Genomic DNA, 21,315 nt, shown 5'->3' with positions numbered 1-21,315 from the left:
ACAACACTGGAAATGTTCCACAGAAAAGCACAAAGCATAAATGAACGGAGACATCTTTCCTAACAGCCCTAAGGTGAAACTGGAAAATTCCCAATAGTAAACTTATTGATACAAAACCCCTTTTTCAGAGAGTAGATAGGCAGAACAGAGTAGGATTACTGATATTCATATGTCAAAACTTACCAAACAGGAGACATTTCATTAAAATTTTGAAAATTTTACAGTTAAGACTACTCAAGTGTGAACTTTCAGTTTTCTCTGTAACATAAGCATTTTTTTTCTAAAACGGGTTGTGAGTACATATTAACAATTACCTAATTAATACCTAGACTTCCTATTATACTTTACAGTAAAGCCTGAGGTCTCCCAAGGCCTTTGCCTCCACACATAAACTGTCACTTACGTGGAGATCCAAGAGAAGGAAATGGCAACCCACTCCAGTATTCTTGCCTGGAAAATCTCATGGACAGAGGAGCCTGGCAGGCTACAGTTCACAGGGTCTCAAAGAGTCGGACATGACTGATCAACTGAGTACCAAGACTTGAGCAAAGGGACTTATTCCCATTAGCATCTATTTCTCCAATCTAATAAAGACACTCCCTGAGGCTAGGAGTTTTTAGGAAAAATCCCATCTCAACCAGTACAGGTAGTCTCCCTATTTCTGTGAACCTTGTTGTGAAAGCAAACTCATGTTTTTGAAGGCACTTGGATGGATGCCATCCAAGGAATGTAGAACACAGATCATTATCTGCTATGACCCAGATCCAATGAAGCCTTCACTTCTCTTGTAACAAATAATCAATAAAAGAGGTTTTGTTTTTAGATTGATGAGCATCTCCTGGGTACACTCTAGTACCTTTCTAGAATATATACAACATATAAGCATATGGCTAAAATACATACACACTCACTCATATGCAAATTTACAAGATGGCATTTCTGATTATGGATTTTTTTTATTTCCAGGTGCATGCTCAAGTATATGGCAGTAAAACAGTATGATGTCTGCAATTCATTTTCAAATGGTTAAGTACATCAATTAGCCATAAAATACGGCAAAATGTTAACAGATGAATACTGTAGGCAGTACATATGTGAGCGATCATTTTACTATTCTTCAATTTTTATGTATTTTTTAAAATATTGCAATAAAAAAGTTGGAAAAATTATTTAAGAAGAGAAAATTTCTAAAAACATAAGCTGGCTTAAAAACGAATCACACTACTACTTCCAGGAGTAACAGCTATCAAGAACATTAACCAACAGAGAAGGTATCATATAAGGTGGGTACATCTATCCCATACTGAAGTATAAAAATAACTTTAATACATTATAAATAAACCTGTTAAGCTAAACAGAAACATGTACTTCGAAATGCACAGAAATACAAACAGAATGCCACAGGTAATTAAACTAAACCATATAAAATATATAACTCATATTCCCCCTTAATAAACCTCAATCTTTAGCAGAGAAGCCAGTAAGATGAGGACTTCCCAGGTGGCACTAGTGGTAAAGAACCTGCTTGCCAAGGCAGGTAGATGTAAGAGACATGGGTTCAATCTCAGGGTTGGGAAGATCCCCTGGAGAAGGGCACGGCAATTCACTTCAGTATTCTTGCCTGGAGAATCCCATGGACAGAGGAGCCTGGTGAGCTAGTCCACAGGGTCACAAACAGAGTCGGACAGGACTGAAGCCACTTAGCAAGCACGCACATGTAGTAAGTAGTATTAGAAAATCAGATGGGAGGCATGAGGAAGGCTTTTCTTTCTTTTTTTTCCTCGAGAGTTTATGGGTATGAAATTACCTAGACTATAACACCGTAATAATTGTGATATAACTGAAAAGAGCCTCTTTAAAAGACAGCAGTTGCAAACTGATGAACTGTTGGCCAAATTTCACCTGCATACGTACCGGGGAAAAAATTGGTTACTAACATTTAAACGTAAGATTTTACACAAAAATCTGGGTCCATATCCCATACAGCAACGTATGACTGAATCTAAGGGGAGCAGGGACTCTCAGGCAAGTACTCATTTACATTATTTGCCAACTTCTACGGGTATTCAAGTTTTCAGCTCCTATTCTTTCTTTACCTTACTTTTGCCCTCTGGCTTGGGAAAGAAACCCTCCTTTTCTTTCTTCAATTATCAAAGTGAACTGATCAAAATATGCACAATAAAGGTAATAAATGCTACAGAAATAATTTCCAGAAGAAATTCAAGTATACCAAAGGAGAAAAGCAAATTTGTATTCAATATCTGCTATTGTGTGAGGGGGAAAAAAAAAAAAAAACCTGAGTATCACAGAGGAAATTTCTTGTAACCACCAGGGAAAGTCAAAACCCTATCTTAAGAATCAAATTACCCTTTTTAGAGGTCATTAGGACTGCTGAAGAGACATTTTTTTTCCTTAGGCAGAAGCCATATTGTGGTGTAAAATGATCTATCAAGAAGCAAAATAGCTAACACAATGCAATAATAAATAATTCATAAAGAGCTTGAGCTCATAAGCAGGGCATAAAGTTTATCTCCCATGCCCTCAATACATTCCTCATATAAATTACTCTTAAAAGAAGTAGACAATTCACACTGGTAATCCCACATCCAAACCCCCAAATCGACAGTGGGCTCTGATCTCCACATATGTATTATCAGTGACATAAGTAAATGAACTTTGCAAACAACAGATGTTCTTGCTCTAACCTACAGTGTAACTTAAGGATGATGAATACAAATACAGTCAATCTACTGTATGTTTTAATTCAACTACAGCCCTATGGCTATACATACCTGAAGAATGCTTGTCTAATTTTTCTCTTATTTTCCATTTTTATGCTTCTTGGGGGAGGTTACAGAGTGATTAATTTATTAAAAGTGAACACATATAACAATGTATTTTTCAAGGTTCAGTTATGCTACTTGAAAAAAAGATTTCATCACTGTACCAACTATAACGCCAACCATTATTTTTGACAGACACTAATTATTACTGATCACTAATTATAGTCCAAGCACAGCTCTAAGAGCTTTAAATATTGTTGAATAAGTTGCAGAACTGTCCATGGGTAGTTATTTTATTAGCACCATTTTAAGATGAGGAAACTGAGGCACAGAGAAGCTGAGTCACTTTCCTAAGGTTACACAGAAAATGGTCATACACTAAAGTGATATAACTCGAGAAAAATGCGCTTTAACCACTACATACTATGCTGCCACCCTTTCATCCAATCAAGCCTATCAAATACCTTGAAGTCAGGCATTTTATTCATTCATTCATTTTTACTAAAATATAGTTGATGTACAATATTATGTTAGTTTCAAGTGTACTACACAATGATTTGACATTTACTAATATTTGAAATGATCACCATATCTACAAAGGACTTTTGGGGAACATAACTATTTTGAGAACATATACCATTTGGGGGAACATATATGCTCAAGTTTATGCAGCGGGGAAAGTCTTCTTCATATTTTTGGTCATTTTACTTTCTTAAAATGATTTATCATATCATTTTGAATAATGTAAAGAGGGGAAAAAAATCACCAATAAAGAGACCCCCTCAAACACAATTAGACAGGTTGGTCAAATTGGTTACTTCTTTCTTTCCTGAGCAATAAAAGATCAATTTACAAAATGAACAAGCCATTCAGTAGTAAATGTAACTGAATCTAGAATGTATCAAGCAGTTAAAGTTTTGGAATGTCTCAAATTTAAATTACTTTTCTTTGCCTCGCAAGTCTTTAAAAGACATCATAGCAGCTTCAACTCAGCCTCCAGCTTTCAGTTTCTCAGTTTTGTTTAAAGAGCATAGAGTGAAAAAACAAAAAAAAAACAAAAAACCTCTCAGGAATCTCCCATATTTCAGGGTACATACACAAATCTTAAAATCTAATACCTTTCAAAACAAACAAACAAAAAAACCAAAACAGTAATTAGCTTTGTTGGAGAGGGAGGAAACTTGCCTCTACCCTTCTAGCTTCTTCTGAATTCTGGTCTAGGAATTAAATTGACATGGGACAGATAAACAGGAGAAAAAATTCAATTCCAGACATAAGGAACCCCCCACACAAGAAGATCAAAGACCCCAGATACATGAAGTGTTGAGAGACAGAAAGGTAAAATGAGGTATTATGCCACTCTAAGCCGAGGGATGTGAGAGTTGGACTGTGAAGAAAGCTGATCACCGAAGAATTGATGCTTTTGAACTGTGGTGCTGGAGAAGACTCTTGAGAGTCCCTTGGACTGCAAGGAGATCCAACCAGTCCATTCTAAAGGAGATCAATCCTGGGTGTTCACTGGAAGGACTGATGCTGAAGCTGAAACTCCAATACTTTGGCCACCTCATGAGACAAGTTGACTCACTGGAAAAGACTCTGATGCTGGAAGGGATTGGGGGCGGGAGGAGAAGGGGACGACAGAGAATGAGATGGCTGGATGGCATCACTGACTCGATGGACATGGGTTTGAGTGAACTCCAGGAGTTGGTGATGGACCGGGAGGCCTGGCGTGCTGTGATTCATGGGGTCGCAAAGAGTCGGACACGACTGAGCGACTGAACTGAACTGAACTGAACTGAAGCTAAGGGAGCCTGAGGCTTCAAGGACAGGGACAGTCTCAGGATGACTAAGGGGAGTGGATGTTCGGTAAACAGACGTTTGCTCTGATGGAGACGGGGCTGCATAGAAAAAACTTACCTCCAATAACAACTCCTGCCTGAGGCAAGTCCCCAGTTTAAATTATTCTAAGTAGTTAAGGGAGGACAATATTTTCTCTTGAACCCATGGGTTCAAAAGAATCCTCATGCAAAAGTGACACCTTCTGGGCAGCTCAATCTGAATCCCCACAAGATTTAATCTAAAAGAAGATGGATCATTTTTTACTGACCTAATACTCCCTATGACCTGTGATTCAGGCTTTGCACAATTATAGGTTACAAAATAGGAACGCACAAATTACACAGAACATTAGGTCATAATTAAGACATTGCCTAAGGAAGGCTGACCCTGGTAGAAAGCAAATAAGGTCTTTTTGTCACTGTACTTTAAATATCCCTAAGCACAGTCTTCACTGGTTGTAGAGTAAAACAAATATTAAAGCAAGTTACTTGTGATTCCAGAGTTAACAGTTTCATCTTGATGATCTGAAAATCCTATCTGCATCCTGTTTTTTAAATCTGAAGCACCTTGCTTCTTCCTACAATAAACTATTTCAAAAGTTACCTTTATAAAAAAAAAATCCTTCAGGAAGTCTTTCAGGATTAATTCCCCTATTAATACTGTCTTCGCTTGGTATAGTATTCTTTTATTATAGATATGCTTCATAAAGTGTTGGGCTCCTCTAGCCATCATTTAAATTGTGAGATGCTCCTGGTATTTTTCTGATTCAAAATGTTAGCAATGATTATTAAAGCAGTAGCATTGTGGGTAATGCTATTTTCTCTAGTCTCCAAATTTTTTATGATTTTAAAACTTTTTAAGTGAAACCCCTAAAAACCAATAAATAAGCTGAACTTCCATTGATTCCTTACTTTTATAATTCACAATACCATTTGTTAGCATCATCTTGGTAACACAAGTGGGAAGGACACACCTATTACCTGCTGTAGTTAATGGCAAGGCCTTTCACTTTCCCACTAATTCCCAAATCACAAACTGATGACAGTAACTATTCTTTTTCTTTTTAAATTTTATTAATTTTTAAAATTTACTTACTTTTAATTGGAGGATAATTGCTTTACAGTATTGTGTTGGTTTCTGCCATATATCAACATGAAACCAGCCACATGTCCCCAACTTCTTGAACCTCTTTCCCACCTCCCACTCCATCCTATCCTTCAAGGTTGTCACGGAGCACCAGATTTGAGCCCCCTGCATCACACGGCAGATTTCCACTGGCTGTCTTAATGTTACACATGGTAATGCAAGTTTCAATGCTACTCTCTCCTTTTGTCCCACTGTCTCCTTCCTGCTCTGTGTCCACAAGTCTGTTCTCTGTCTGCATCTCTACTGCTGCCCTGCAGAAAAGCTGCTATTATTCACTGAGCCAGGCACTTTTTAGGTTCTTAATTTATATCATCTCTAATCATCACAGGAGAGAAAGAAAGTATTACTGGTCCCCATTTTATAGAAGAAAAAATACTGATGCCAGTAAACAGGAGAGATGAGAAACAAACCCAGGTCTCTTTGGCAACAAAGCTCATTCTCTTTCCTCAGTGCTAGGAAACCTTTCCACCGGAAAAAAAGGGAAAACAACATTTTTGACAATAAGACGTAAGGGACAAAAAGTGTAGAACAAACAGAGCATGGCGGTGGAGGTGGGGGGCCTTACTTTATATTTGGGCTCACTCTCTACCGATTTCCCCATGCATGTGTGCATGCTCAGTCGTGTCCACCTCTTTGTGACCCCATGGACTGTGGTCCGCCAGGTTCTTCTGTCCAGGCGATTCTCCAGGCAAGAATACTGGTGTGGGTTACCATGCCCTCCTCCAGGGGATCTTCCCAACTCAGGGATCAAACCTGCGTCCCTTGCAGGTCCTGCATTGGCAGGTGGATTCGTTACCAGTAGCGTCACCTGGGAAGCCCCAATATTTCGCCCTACACCTTTCGGTAAATCACAAAATCAGTTTTACCTCCCAACTCCTTCAGGGACAAGGGTCAAACAATTAAAAAGGCAGTATTGGGAAAAAAGCAAAAGGAAGAACACAGATGAGGTAGGTAAACTGTTAAAAAAACTGAGCATGTCAAAACAGTAGACCTATAACAAAATAGACTAGTGGTTCTCAACTTGGTTGCTTTTAAAAAACACAAAGTTTTCTGAGCCTAAACCAACGTAACAGAATCTCTGAAGGCTGAGGTGCTATGATAATGGGAGTTTTCATTTAATCCTCACACGGTGAGGTGACTAGGCTGCAGCTCCACCCACCCCCTCAAAGTCATTCCTCTGCTGGCCAGTCACCCCTATTGTGCAAACGGAAAATCACATCCAGGTTTTGGACCAAGAGCTTATGAGAAGCCCACACCGTTTCCTTCTGTCTTTGACTTTACTTTGTCTTCCTTGTAAAAGGCTGTTTTTCTTTAACTAAAAATAACCAAATGCTTAAAAAAAAAGAAATAAAACTAACACTATTCATCTACAAAGAATACTGAAACTAGACAATACAGATATTTTAATAGCTGATGAGTGTCCTCTGCTGCTGCTGCTGCTGCGTCACTTCAGTCGTGTCCGACTCTGTGTGACCCCATAGACAGCAGCCCGTCAGGCTCCCGTCCCTGGGATTCTCCAGGCAAGAACACCGGAGTGGGTTGCCATTTCCTTCTCCGAATGTCCTCTACTCTTCTATAATTCATTTATTACCTTGGGTAAGAAAGATTTATTATTTTTAGATTAAGCCCAAAGAAACTGAAATAGATTTAGAAAATGGCAGGAAAATGACAATGAAATTCAAATCTATGATATTATTTGATATGAACTTAGACTTTCTAATTCTCCGTAGTAACTCTAAAATAAACCAGTTGTCATTAGTCAAATACTTAAAATGTTAAGTTTACAATACTGATTAAGCTCAGTAAAAATTTAGCTGAATGATTTAATATATGTACATTAAATCTAAATATTATAAATGCAAAAATTTCACAGCCAAAACTGAGATTTTAGAAAAGCTGATAGGTTTACAGTGACAGTACAAATAGGTTCAACTCTTTTGGAAAATATAAAAAGGTCATAAAAACATCAAAACCACTCGACAAAAGCATGAGTTTTTGAAAATCCATGCCAGAGAAAGGAAAAGGAAAATATCATAAGCTTAAGCATTGATTAGAGCATTATGAGAGGTGAAAACTGAAAACTTGCAAGTCCATCATTAGAGAAATGATTGACATTTTCAGACACTATCAGGCTCTCATTAAAAACCGTAATTGTAGAAACTACAAGTGCATAAATTTTAACAGGTTAACCTATTGAGAGCATCCCACAGGTAAAAGCAGTGTTTCCTAAAAAGTGCTGTATAGAACAGTAGTGAAAAAGAATGAGGAAATGAGGATTTGTGTTGTATATGAGGGAATGGAATCCAAATCTTTTTGGGAAACACCAAGTTGGCAGTGTTCCTTCCTACAGAGGGTCTCCACACATGTGATATATGTAATGTACATTATATACTGCCAGAAGGGTGTGTGTGTGTGTGTATGTCACTTGATGTTTCTCAGCATCTTTTAAGTACTGACCTTTGTCCCACTTCTACCTTTTTCTTTTCTTCCCCCTGCTGGGAATCCTGAGAACTCAGTGTTCTATAAAGCACAATCTTTAAATACTAATCATTAGAGACCACTATAATTCAAAAAATTTTTAATTCCCTTTTAGTCATACTATGATAGGATTTTTATAACAAATAGAAGAATATGTAACAAGACAATGTCACACTTCTACTTAAAAGTAGCCATTTCTGGTTAATATTTTGGATCAAATTATCTAACATTCAGAATTCTAAACAATCTTTTCTTTACTACTCCTGGAAGAAGAGTAAAGAAAAAAAGAATAGTTTTAATTAACCAAATGATTTATCAGTTCACATAAAAATCTGTGTTATTCATAACTTTCAACCAAGTTTCACACCACACCCCTTCTGTGCTAAAAAATGTCTTGTTGCACCATAAATTTTAATATCTGATTTTTGGAATTCTGAATACAATTCCCATAAAATCAATTTAATTCATGTTTCTTAAGTCATAAGACAACATGACCCAGGCACACAGCATTAATAATCTGTTTTACAATATAATGAAAATACACTCAGTGTACCTAGATTCAAAGAATATTTCCTGCAAATGTGGCAGAAATGGTGAGAAGCCTGCTCCTCACCACTGCATAATACATATCAGTTGGAAAGGCAGATTCACTCAACTCCAAGAACTGATTAAGGAGCACATCCTACAAGACAGAGAAGCTAGAATGGAGTAGGAAAGAAACAGGAGTTATACCCAAATGGATAAAGTGAGGTAAGAAAGGGCCAGAAGTAGATATGCAATTTCCTTTGCCTTCCTCCCGTTTTTCCTCAAGTGCTGCAGATGACTACTAAGGATGAGAAGAATGGCTGGATTCAGTGAAGGAGGCTGCCAAAAGGGGCCTCTGGTGTAGCCTAGCTCTGGCAATTCTTCCTCCAGATTACAAAAGAGAAAACCTTAGAGGGTAAAAGGAAGTATGGTGGGGAGGGGGCAGGGGACTGAGCAGCAGAACCAACTCTAACAAGGCAATGATAGGAAGAGACTTAACATTTCTTTAGGATTTCCTTACTAGAACCTTTTAATTCACTGTCTCATTGAATCTCCCTACTACTGTGGTAGCTGAGTCACTAAATCGTGTCTGTCTCTTGCAACTCCATGGACTGTAGCCCGCCAGGCTCCTCTGTCCATGGGGTTCTCCAGACAAGAATACTGGAGTGAACTGCCATTTCCTTCTCCACGGGATCTTCCTGACACCGAGATTGGACCCAGGTATCCTGCACTGCAGGCAATTTCTTTACCAACTGAGCTACCAGGGAAACCCCTCCCTAATACTAAGACTCAGATATTATCATTCTTATTTTACAGATGAGGATAAAGAGTTAAGAAATTTGTCCAAGATTTAAGTGAAGAAAGAAGTGGAAGAAAGATGGTAACGCCTACATCTGTCTAGTTTCAACGTCCATGCTCCTTCAACTACTTCACGCATTCTTTTCATACAGTTTCTAATCACTGACAGTTACTACCATGCCCACTGAAGCATCTAATCTTTATAACTTTGTTCTCTCTTATCAGTTCATTCTCCTCTTAGTTCTCCAGTACTTTGAGGCTTTTTGATAAAATGTGAGATGTACTGGAGACATCAACTTCCAGAGGGCCCTTCCCAAAAAGACAGCAAATCTTTTTGGGAAGGGCCAAAAAGACTAACACTTTTTGTAAGTAACTAACACCAACACCATTGGTCTTCCCTGGTGGTTCAGACGGTAAAGAATCTGCCTGCAATGCAAGAGCCTTGGGTTCAATCCCTGGGTTGGGAAGATCTCCTGGAGAAGGGGAGGTCTACCCACTCCAGTATCCTTGCCTGGAGAATTCCATAGACAGAGGAGCCTGGTGGGCCCCTCCATGGGATCACAGAGTCTGACACAACTGAGCGACTAACAGTGTTAGCTTCAGTTCAGTTCAGTCGCTCAGTTGTGTCCGACTCTTTCGACCCCATCTTAGTCCTTAGCTATTCTTGACAATTTTTATCACTCTTCATTCCACAAACCGACTCTTCCACCTCCCCCTGGGAAGAAAGATTTCACTCTGGACACTTTGGAGTGCCAGAAGGCAAGTTTTAAAAGAGAAATTTTACTTTAATATCTCCTACCACACTCATCTGAAAATCACTACCTAAGCAATCTCACTACTTGGTACCTAGTAGAGAATTCAGTAACAAGAAGTAAAAAACAAAAAAAAAAAGTTAAAAAGAAAAAGATACATAGAAAATAACTGCTTCAAAGATCATCAACTTTACTGACATAAGTTTCTTGTCTCTTGGAGCCTGCTGACTCTTAGTTTAGTCTAGACATGACTAATAATCCAGCTATCTGGATTCTAGTTGGAGTGGGGTAGAGCCCCATATTAAAAGTGAAGGAGCAGACCAATTGAGAGCATGAAGAAGTTGGAGCAGGCAGCTAACAGTAATGGAAGAGACCCAAATACTATTTAATATAGATACTTTAAAAAGCAGGCAATATGGGGATACTTAGTTCAAGAGCAAAGTACATAAGATGTCAGTATTCCTCCAGCTCAGCAGAGGACAGGAACCTTTGCTCAATTTTCCAAAATATCACGGAATTTGTGCTCAAGTAATCTGCTACCTAGGACTTCCTACTTTAGTCATTAGACCTTACCTGTTTTAGAATCCCCTCCTTTTCCCCCTTCTAACTGTTCATTTCATGGCTTTTATCCTGGTGTGTACTCAGAGTCACCCTTATTCCCACTATGGTCTGACATCTTGGCTTTTCTTCATGGTTCCCACTTCTAATTTACAACATATCTTATGAAGTGCCTAGCCCAGAATTTAGCCACAGTTCTGACCTTCCTGGAGCCCTACCTGAGGGTTTTTTGTTTTGTTTTAGCAGACTCCCTGACAGATGCCTAACTAGGCTCTTAACTTCCCAAGTGTAGCTCCCTGGAACAACTCCATTATTCCCTTGTTTTCTGGCTGCCATCATCACATCCACCCAAGTAATACAGTGAACACACCATCTATTACCTGTAACCCCCAGCTGGTCTGGGGCAGCACTCCACAATCAAACTCACTGACATTTCTGCAGCAAAATATAAACATATTCACATAAAGGTGGGATAAATAATGACTATAAACAGCTTCCTATCAGGTCAGGTCATGTTCTGCTGCCAAATGAGTTAAGAAAAGTGCCTTTTGGACTCTGTAATTAAACTTAAGGGATTCTGTACCTGTATATGCTTCTGTTTTCTTTTTTTACTTTTCTGATTTCCTCCCAAAATATCTTAAAAAATATTTTGTGCTTTTCAATGGGTAATTTCAACTTCCTAATAATTTTACTTAAATAAAAATGTACTGAATAAGTGTGGTAATGTTTTGACTATATATTTAATACACAAAAACATGCATAAATTCAACACACAGAAATCTACAAGTGCAACAGCAAAGAATATAGATAGATGTTATAATATATCCATAGAGAAGCATAAACTAGGAAAGAAGTACATACATAAAATATTTTAGAAAAGTTAGAACCATGGTTTCAAAATTGGCAAAAGTATATACTCTGCTTTAAATACTTAAATATCACCTCATACAACTTTACCTTCTTTCCTGTCATATACTTAGTTCTAATTTCTTATGCAGTATAAGCATAACATTATGCTTCAATATGACTACATTATGTTTCTTTTCTAGAAATACTTATTTTTTTAAGTTGTTACTATTAAAAAAAAAAGTTCAAACGTGATTCAGAACAATATGCTCCAATTTCAATCTGTTGTGTATCTGTTTCAAGGGTTCCAATTTCCCATTTGGGTCTTACTGTATATATATCTTTGACTTCATGCTCAGTTACACTGTGAATAATGTTCTGTCTAGTCTTTTAATCAATGTCACTAGATTCATGGTAAAAAAAAATGTTTAAGTAAAAATAACTGTTACTTGTGAAAAACAGAAATGATATATTAAAAAGAGCTTACTAAATTAAAAAAAACAGTCCACACCAGATTCAAATTAAAACTAGAAGTTATAAAGTTGTTAGAAACACACAAAAACCCTTCCCTTATCTCTAGCCTTCCAAAAGGCAAGAAATGCTGAAATTAAAACTTACTAGGTAATTATGACTGAAAAGCCACGACCTTTTCCCATCGTTACACATCTAGGATCCAGAAGCATTTATAGGATGCAGTAGTCCACCTTACACAACAAAAAAAGTAAGAAAAAGAATAAAAACTGAACTTAACCTACTTCCTCTCACAAAAGATACAGTGACTAAGAGTTTGTAGAGTTCTAGTCCAGGATCAGCAATTCTTTCCTGTAAAAGGCCAGAGAGTATGGACCACACAGTCTCTATCACAACTACCCATAAACAAAACATAAACAGCTATAAATAGATAAAAGAGTGTGGTTATGTTCCAGTACAACTTTATAACAACTGGCAGCAGGCTGGATCTGACCCACAGCCTTCCAATTACTGACCCCTAGTGTAATTCCAAGGAATTTAATACTACAACTAGACTAAAGATTCAATTAAATGATACAAACAAGTCTACTAATTCCTCAGGCCTCAGCTAATTCATTTCTTAAATTTAATAACAGTTTCGGCACCCTCCTTAAAATGCAGAAGTGCTTTTATGTGAGAGGACTAAGGTCCCACTAAAGGGCTGTTCAAACCCATTAACTACACTATGGATAGTTAATGAAAGAAGATTCAATGAAGTCTTTTTTTAAAAAAAGTCTATGTCTTTAAACTGGTTAATCAGGATTTAGAATAAATGAATTTTAGAGTATGAAGAGACCTAAACACCTAAAGACATGGAGAGTTTAATCTTTTATTTTACTCAAAAGATAAGTGAGAAAAGTTCATGAAGATTTATTAACTGTTTCAGTCCTCTTTTTGAAATAAAGCTGAAGAAAGGAAGATATGTGCACTGCCTAAAGACAAAAATTCTTAAATTATTTTTCTTAGAGAATGTATTATTTGCGCAATTTTCCAAAATTTTAAAGTAGTTTGGCTATGTATTTTCTGTTACTAAAGTCAGATATAAAGATAAAAAGAAAAGAAGGGAAAAGTAAGCTAAGAAACAGTAGTGGAGGCGCTTAAGCTAAAATTTAGGTCTGTTGTCAATTCAGGAGTCTTGTAGCACTAAAGCTCTCTATATAAATAACTACTTTTTCCAACTGTCCCTAATCTTATGTTATAAACCCTGCCTGCTACCCATTTCATTAAAGGGAAAAAAAAAATCCATGGTGTTTAAAATGTAAGATAACCATCGGCTTCAATACTGATCTAAAATCATTTTCTCAAAGACATACTTTCTAAAATGTTTGCGAAACAGGACAATTCTCCTTTCCCCATCCGCCTAACGCCCAGCTCCAAGGACACTTCTGCTTTCTTTCCACTTTAATCTCTCCAGAGTATTTTCTCTGACAAAGTCCTGAACCATACTTAAGGGTCCCTCTTTTCCCTCCATTTAACGTCTTTTCTACGCTCTAAGGTCCTTACGGGCGCTCAGCCTGAACATAAAAGGTCCTGAACATTTGCTGACTAAATGACTGCACGGAAAAAGAATGTTTAATTGTGACCTTTCATAAAAGAGCTCAAATCATCTGACAGACACTATTCGACTTGACAGTTATAAAAATCATCTTGCCAGAGGTATGCATTACTGTGACTAGTATCATAAAGCGCTTCTTAAAGTTTCCAAAGACTTTACAATCCCTGCAGTGACGCTGCGCTGACCGACAGTAGGGTAAGAAATATTTCCTTGTACCAAGCAAAAGCTAGCCCGGCAAAGGCTCGCTTTCTTTGCGAGGAAGGACTAGCCAGTATCCAGTCTCCGCTGCTTCAGGAAACCCGCCTCCAGGGTTGCTCGCGGGCGTCCAGAGAACCTCGCCCGAAGCCCGGGTTGGGGCCCCGCTCCCGGCCAACCCCCGACGTTGCGGGCGCCGCTAGGGCGGATCCGGGGAGCGGCGCGCCGGCTAGGCGGGCTCCGACCTTCCGACCTTCTCCGCACGCCCGGGGGCTCCAGCCCGCGCGGCCAGAGTCCACGCCTACCTGTTGTGCTCGGGTGAAACACACTTTCCCAGAGCCCCGAGGGAGGACCGGCTGCACTGGCCATTCGCGCGTCCCCGCGCGCCTGTACATCCCCTCCTCGGCGGGCTCCGGCCCCTTCGGCCGGGACACCGAGTCCCTCGACCCGTTCCTGCTCCCGGGGTCCCAACCTCCTCCACCTCTTGGCTGCCGCGACCACCTCGCGGACCCCCAAGCAGCTCAACTCACGGTGCAGGCCCCCAGTGTGTGTCTCTTCCCCGCCGGCAGGCAGCCCGGACACCGCCCCCTCGCGCCCGGATCCGCCTTCACTCCTGGGATTCCCCACTGCTCGCCCCCGGCGTCCCCCCACGACTCAGCGCCCGTCCCAGCCCAGCGACGCTATCGGCTCCACAGTGCGGCAGAGTAGCACCGGGACTCGCCGGCGGCGGCGACTGCGAGACAGCGGCGCGGGAGGGGCTCTCGCGGGGCGGGGCCGGAAAGCTCGGAGCCTGGAGTGCGGAGGGAACCAGCGATTGGGAGCGCGTCCCGCACCGCACCGCCGAGCCGAGGCCCCGCCAGCCGGCCGCCGAGCTATCGAGCGCCCACTCTGGCAGGCGTGAGTGCTCCATCGCCGAAAGAGCGATGAAGGAGACTGCGGCCCAAGTTGAGGCCAGGGCAGCGGCTTTGCAGTCTGGAGAGCTTGGCCACACCCATTTTTGTTTGTTTCTAACGCCAGCCAGAATCCTTGGGGACAGCCTTCGGGCATCTGAACACGACTAGAGCCTGGAGAAATTCAGGCAGGGAGTGTAGGTGGGTGGGTGTGGACATGGAAGGGACCCTAGAGAGCTTTGTAGTTCTACAGCCCGAAACTCTGGGGCCTGGCTCAAGGTCACACACTCCAGTCACGGGTGCAGTGGGATTAACAACCTCTTGGCCCCCAAGTCAATTGCGTTTTTCTAGCATACTCAGCATTTTGAATCTTATTTTGCAATTTTTATTTTGAAATAAGTGCAAGTTTACAAAAGTGCTTCTAGTAAAGAGAACATTTTTTTCTTCCCGAACCAGTTGACATCTAAGTTACTGAAAAGATGCCATATTGTCCCTAAATACTTTGAAGTCGCTCAGTCGTGTCCGACTCTGCGACCAAAAGGGCTGTAGCCTACTAAGCTCCTCTGTCCACGGGATTTCCCAGGCAAGAGTACTGGAGTGGGTTGCCATTTCTTTCTCCAGAGGATCTTCCCGACCCAGGGATCGAACTCGGGTCTCCCTCATTGTAGGCAGAAGCTTTACCATCTGAACCACCAGGGAAGGTTAACTACTTTATATGTCTTCCTAATAAGCACATGCCTGCTTGCTAAGTCGCTTCATTAGTGACCAACTCTTTGCGACCCTATGGACTGTAGCCTGCCAAGCTCCTCTATCCATGGGATTCTCCAGGCAAGAAGTGGGCTGCCATTTCCTCCTCCAAGGGATCTTCCCAACCCAGGGATCTAACCAGCATCTCTCCGACATTAGCAGGTGGGCTCTTTATCACTAGGGCCGCCTGGGAGCTTCAGCTTCAGCATCAGTCCTTCTAATGACGATCCTAGACAGCATATTAAAAAGCAGAGACATCATTTTACTGAGAAAGACCCATATAGTCAAAGCTATGGTCTTTCCAGTAGTCATGTAGGGATGGGAGAGTTGAACCATTAAGAAAGCTGAGCGCTGAACTGATGCTTCATTTGTGGTGCTGGAGAAGGCCCTTGAGAGCCTTGGACTGCAAGAAGATCAAACTAGTCAATCCTAAAGGAAAAATCCCTGAACATTCACTGGAAGGACTGATGCTGAAGCTGAAGCTCCAATACTTTGGCCACCTGAGGTGAAGAACTGACTGATTGGAAAAGACTCTGATGCTGGGAAAGACTTCAGGCAGGAGGAGAAGCGGGCAACAGAGAATGAGATGAATGTTGGCATCACTGAGTCAATGGACATGAGTTTGAGCAAGATCCAGGAGTTGGTGATGGACAGGGACACCTGGCGTGCTGCAGTCCATGGGGTCACAAAGAGTCTTAGTGACTCTTAGTCACGCCTTAGTGACTAAACAACAATAAGACTTCTCCAGTAGTTACTTTTTTCCTCTTTGTAATGAGTAAGTTACTTTGTTGGGTTAATTCTTTGAAACTATGTTTTTTTTTTCCCCTCATCAAACTTTCAATTAATTTATTCCTATTAGTATAAATTCAGAGTTTCCTATTTGATTAAATGGGTAATAATGTTTTCATCATTGTTTACTTTGGTATTCAAAGTGTTCCAAGGTTGGTTAGTGGGATTTACCCATTCACGCTGGCTCCTATGTCTTTGTGTGTTTTAAATCCTTTCACAATGTATTGTTGTAAAACAATTTTTAAATACAGAAAATTTGAAAGAGTTTTATATAACATTTATCCCAGCATCCATATTCTTCATTAACATTTTACTATTCTGTGCCCTTTGACACACCTCCATCATTCTTGGTGTACTCCCTTACTTCCTGGCACAAGATAAGCCTCATCTTACCCCAGCACTGGCTGTCATTGATCTGGGAGCCTGGTTTCCCTGGTAGCTCAGTTGGTAAAGAATCTGCCTGCAATGCAGGAGACCTGGGTTCGATTCCTGGGTTGGTAAGATACCCTGGAGAAGGGAATGGCAACCCACTCCAGTATTCTTGCCTGGAGAATCCCATGGACAGAGGAGCCTGGCAGGCTACTGTCCATGGGGTCGCAAGAGTCAGATACGACTTAGCAACTAAACCAGGTATTTAGAAACACTAGGCATGCTCACTATTACTGGGGTATCACCACTCAGGCTGTCTTAGGGTTTCCATCTAGGGGATATTTGTACCTTAACACACACATACAGTACATCTGTGTATGTATACTCACATATACATTTACAGCTGTGTTTCTTTTTTTAACAACATATATTGAAAAACTGTATTTCACAGTAATACGTCCAATCTAGCATCACATAGTTTATTCTATTCATAGTTTATCCTCCCTTCCACATTTGTAACTCTTTTCTACTACAGAGAAAATTCTGGATTCTATTTTTCAGATATTTATTGTTTGAACACCTCTCCCATATTTAAGCAATCACCATTGCTGCCATCTCTCTCTTTAGAGGATGCTGCCCTTAACCCACTAAGATGTGAAACCCCCAAATTAGCCACCACAAGCCCCTGTTTCTTTTTTCTTACCCCTTCTCCCAAACCTTCCTCATCCCAGTCGTTGAGCCCTCCCCACCCTGTTCAGGCTCCATCCCTCACCAAGCATCCCTCCAGGGATCCTCCTTTTCCCACTTGATACACACACACACACACACAAATATGTGTGTGTGTGTGGGGGGGGGTTTACTGTAAACTATGCTGAGAAAGGTACGAAGATATTCCAGATCCTGAAGGAGAAAGCAAATACTGTGAAATCCAACTGGGAGGCTCAAAGAAAGATGGCATTTAGGGACTTCTCTGACAGTCCAGTGGTTGGGACTCTGCTTCCAATGCTTGGGTTTGGGTTCAATCCCTGTTCGAGAAACTAAGATCCCACGTGCTGTATATCTAAAAATAAAATAAGTGAAAATATATCAAGTGCTTGGCACATAGTATGTGTTCGTTAAATGGCAGCTTTCTATCTTCAAAAAAAAAGAAAGATGGCATTTAAAATGGACTTTGAGAATGCATAAGAATGGATGAATAGAATATGCTCTGTTAGATATAGAAATAATCCTGGAAAACAGTTTGAGCACAAAATTATTTATTCTTGGGCCAAAGCAGAAAAAGTGATTCATTTTGACTGAGTATTTGGTACAAGAATAACAACACTAGAATTTTAGAGCTGGAAGGGATACATAATAGTGTAGTTGAGTCCAACAACTAATTTTACCAAAGATTCAAAGATGGCTCCAAACTTTGAGCCCAAGTGACTAAGAAAATTAAATTAGGAGGAGGAAATAATAAGTTTAATTATTAATATGCCACCTTTGAGGTGACAGTAGAGCATCCAAGGAGAAATGGAGGAACGACTACAGCCTAGAAGAGGGGTCAAAATGAGAGCTCTAGATTCAGAACTTTCCTACATGGAGCGGACAGCTAATACAATGAAAGAGAAAGAGAGAGACAATAACAAGAAGAATTCTGAAAAGTGAGTTTAGTTTTAACCAAATAAAAATGTTGCACCTCTCAACTAAATACTATTATACTTTGTTCAATCTCAAGCTGAGATTTTAAGTCACAATAAAGATGAAGCTTGTATCATACACCTTTGGAATCTGGTAATGACTTCATAGCCTAATTCTATCACTTGGTAGGCTTGACCTAGGGAAAACTGCTTCATATCTCAGTTTCCTCCCTTTCAAATGAGAGCAACATCACCCTCTCTGAGGTGTACTGAGGATTCAAAATATAATAGAAATAACTGGCATGTTGCCCACTGTCAAATGATAGCCAGCATTTTGGGGCACTTACCTTACCTCTCTACTCCCAACTTACTCCAGCTGGTCAACTTACTGGGTGTCCCTGTTGGGCACACGGAAGGCATTCATCAGTTATCTGCTGAAGGGAGACTTTCATGTACTTTGTCTTTACTTTATGAAGTGAAGTTGCTTAGTCATGTGTGACTCTTTGCAACCCCATGGACTGCAGCTTACCAGGCTCCTCCATCCGTGGAATTTTCCAGGCAAGAGGACTGGAGTGGGTTGCCATTTCCTTCTCCAGCGGATCTTCCCAACCCGGGGATGGAACCTGGGTCTCCTACGTGCAGGCAGACGCTTTACCCTCTGAGCCACCAGGGAAGCCCCTTTACTTTATACTTGTCCTAAAATGCATCACACTACATCTTCTTGCTTTCTGTAAAGGAATAATTTTCCCCACAATAAAGGAAGCATTCTTAGAAGTAGAATTGTTGGTGATTAATGGTGCATGTAAAAATGAAGAAGTAAACTGAAAACACAGTAGTTACCCATTTGACCAGCTACGTGATATCTTGCTTTAATTTATTGTTCAAACCCATCTGATATGACTCTAGGTTCCAACCACTATACATTTGGGAAACTGGAAATGACAGATTCCCTTTAAGATTGCTTCTCCCCCTTAGAGTATAAAATTCAATGACAGTGGAACAGTATTACCCAAACAATGGGGCTCTTGTGTACCCATGAAGCTCTGCAGTCCTGCTCTAGACTGCATTCCTCAAGATGTTAACAGTTGTTCCTCTAAAAAGGCATTCTTAAGTAAATTTGAGAAAACCTGTATGTTAACATTTTATAGCTGTTTTTTAGAGAGTCATTAGGCATGTTAGTAGGTGCATTTCAAGCAGTGTTTCCCACTCTTATTTGGCAATGGAATATAATGTGTGTGTGTGTGTGTTTTTAAAGGAATGCACACTAATATCTTTTAGAACTAGTGTTCCTGGGAGCAGAGTTTCCTCAATATTTATGAAGCCATCAAGGAGACTGGAGTATACATGTGGCAAGCTCATGTCACAAAACTCATGGGTTAGGCACAGCTTCCACTCTGTCAATTTCAGTGTGATCTGAAGCCTTAAACGACACTGATACCTCCCACTCCAACAAAAGATCTGCTGGCCTTTTGTGATACAGCTTTCTACTTTTTGGTCTATCAAGCATTATTTGTCAATGTACTGCTGAGCTTGCTGTAATCTGTGACTGCTTTTAGCACTAAGTTTCTATTAAGAACTTTTGGCTACAGACAGGATTTTCTTCAGTAGGCAATCTACTACTATAAATATTCAGCCAAGAAGTACTTACAACATAGTATAGACCTTGATCCATGAGGGTAAGTAGGGAATAGTAGGCCATCTAACCTGGAAAATGAAAATGAAAGAGTTACTCACTCAGGCATGTTTGACTCTTTGCAACCCCATGGACTGTAGCCCACCAGACTCCTCTGTCCATGAAATTCTCCAGGCAAGAATACTGGAGTGGGTTGCCATCCCCTTCTCCAGGGAATCTTCCCTACCCAGGGATCAAACCCGGGTCTCCAGCATTGCTGACAGATTCTCTGCCGTCTGAGTCACCAGGGATTCAGGGTAACCTGGAAAGAAGCAGTTAAATTCAGAGTTGGTATTTCTGAGCAGGAATATGGAGCAAAGGTAAATCTGCAACTTTATAGCTGTTACATAAGAATTGACTGCAAATTATGTTCATATTTGACTAGGACCCTTAATATCCCTTTCAACTTCTCATTCTCTGATCAGATTAAGAAATAGTGTTTTACATCTGCATAAACTTTATGGTTTTGTCCTAAAGTTGCTAGCATATATTTTATAAGCAAGTCAATTAACGTCTTTGGGCCTCAATTTTCTCCTCTGGAACACAAGCATGTTGCAGTACAGGATCTCTAAGCTCTCCAATTTTAAAATTCAAATATTCTATTGTTATTCTTACAAAAATCCCTTCACAGTAAACAGAAACCAAACCCCAGGATAGCTAAGTGATTTGTCTATGTTTGGAACAAGATTCCAGAAGTAAGATTTTAAAACTAGGTCTTCTGAATCCTTGTCTGTTAACTTGTCCACTATATTTAATATAGTACCACACATATTAAAAACTGTATGAGATATATTAAACACCTTTACAAGTCTTTCTTTTATAGGTATGTAGTCATATATTTTGGAGAAGACAATGGCACCCCACTCCAGTACTCTTGCCTGGAAAATCCCATGGACGGAGGAGCCTAGTAGGCTGCAGTCCATGGGGTCGCTAAGAGTCAGACACGACTGAGCAACTTCACTTTCACTTTTCACTTTCATGCATTGGAGGAAATGGCAACCCACTCCAGTGTTCTTGCCTGGGGAATCCCAGGGACGGGGGAGCCTGGTGGGCTGCCGTCTATGGGGTCGCACAGAGTCGGACACGACTGAAGTGACTTAACAGCAACAGTTAACAGCAGTCATATATTTATTTTAAAATTTTATTATTAGCATCACCTTGAAAATACAACTATTTTCTTCAATTCAAAGAAACAAAGATAGGATCCTACTACCTCCATGAAATTATTTTCATTTATTTGCTTT

General features: G+C 40.2%; 1 protein-coding gene and 1 long non-coding RNA gene across 13 annotated transcripts in view; one reads left to right on the top strand and one right to left on the bottom strand.

Moving 5' to 3' along the window:
• Positions 1 to 1,104, top strand: part of LOC129550498 (uncharacterized) — a 74,378-nt gene extending 73,274 nt beyond the window's left edge. Inside the window, exon 6 of the long non-coding RNA XR_016035630.1 lies at positions 967 to 1,104. This is a non-coding gene — a long non-coding RNA (uncharacterized LOC129550498). The remainder of the gene's footprint in view (positions 1 to 966) is intronic.
• Positions 1 to 20,104, bottom strand: part of HEATR5A (HEAT repeat containing 5A) — a 104,451-nt gene extending 84,347 nt beyond the window's left edge. For 3 of the 12 annotated variants that reach the window (XM_055418199.2, XM_055418208.2, XM_055418209.2), the window contains exon 1: positions 14,516 to 15,000. The gene's annotated coding sequence lies outside the window, so the exon portion shown is untranslated. Of the gene's footprint in view, positions 1 to 11,259; positions 11,823 to 12,343; positions 12,449 to 12,480; positions 14,238 to 14,290; positions 14,493 to 14,515; positions 15,002 to 18,746; positions 18,798 to 20,047 lie in introns of those variants that run through there. The other 9 variants (XM_055418206.2, XM_055418207.2, XM_088829502.1 and 6 more) reach the window with 8 other exon arrangements.
• Between the last annotated feature and the right edge of the window lie 1,211 nt (positions 20,105 to 21,315).

This window comes from Moschus berezovskii, chromosome 21, assembly GCF_049115385.1.
Source record: "Moschus berezovskii isolate FMDL1 chromosome 21, NW_MosBer_1.0, whole genome shotgun sequence".
NCBI lineage: Eukaryota > Metazoa > Chordata > Mammalia > Artiodactyla > Moschidae > Moschus > Moschus berezovskii.
Note: the sequence above shows the minus strand (reverse complement) of the source record. Positions and strands in the feature narration are given on the sequence as shown.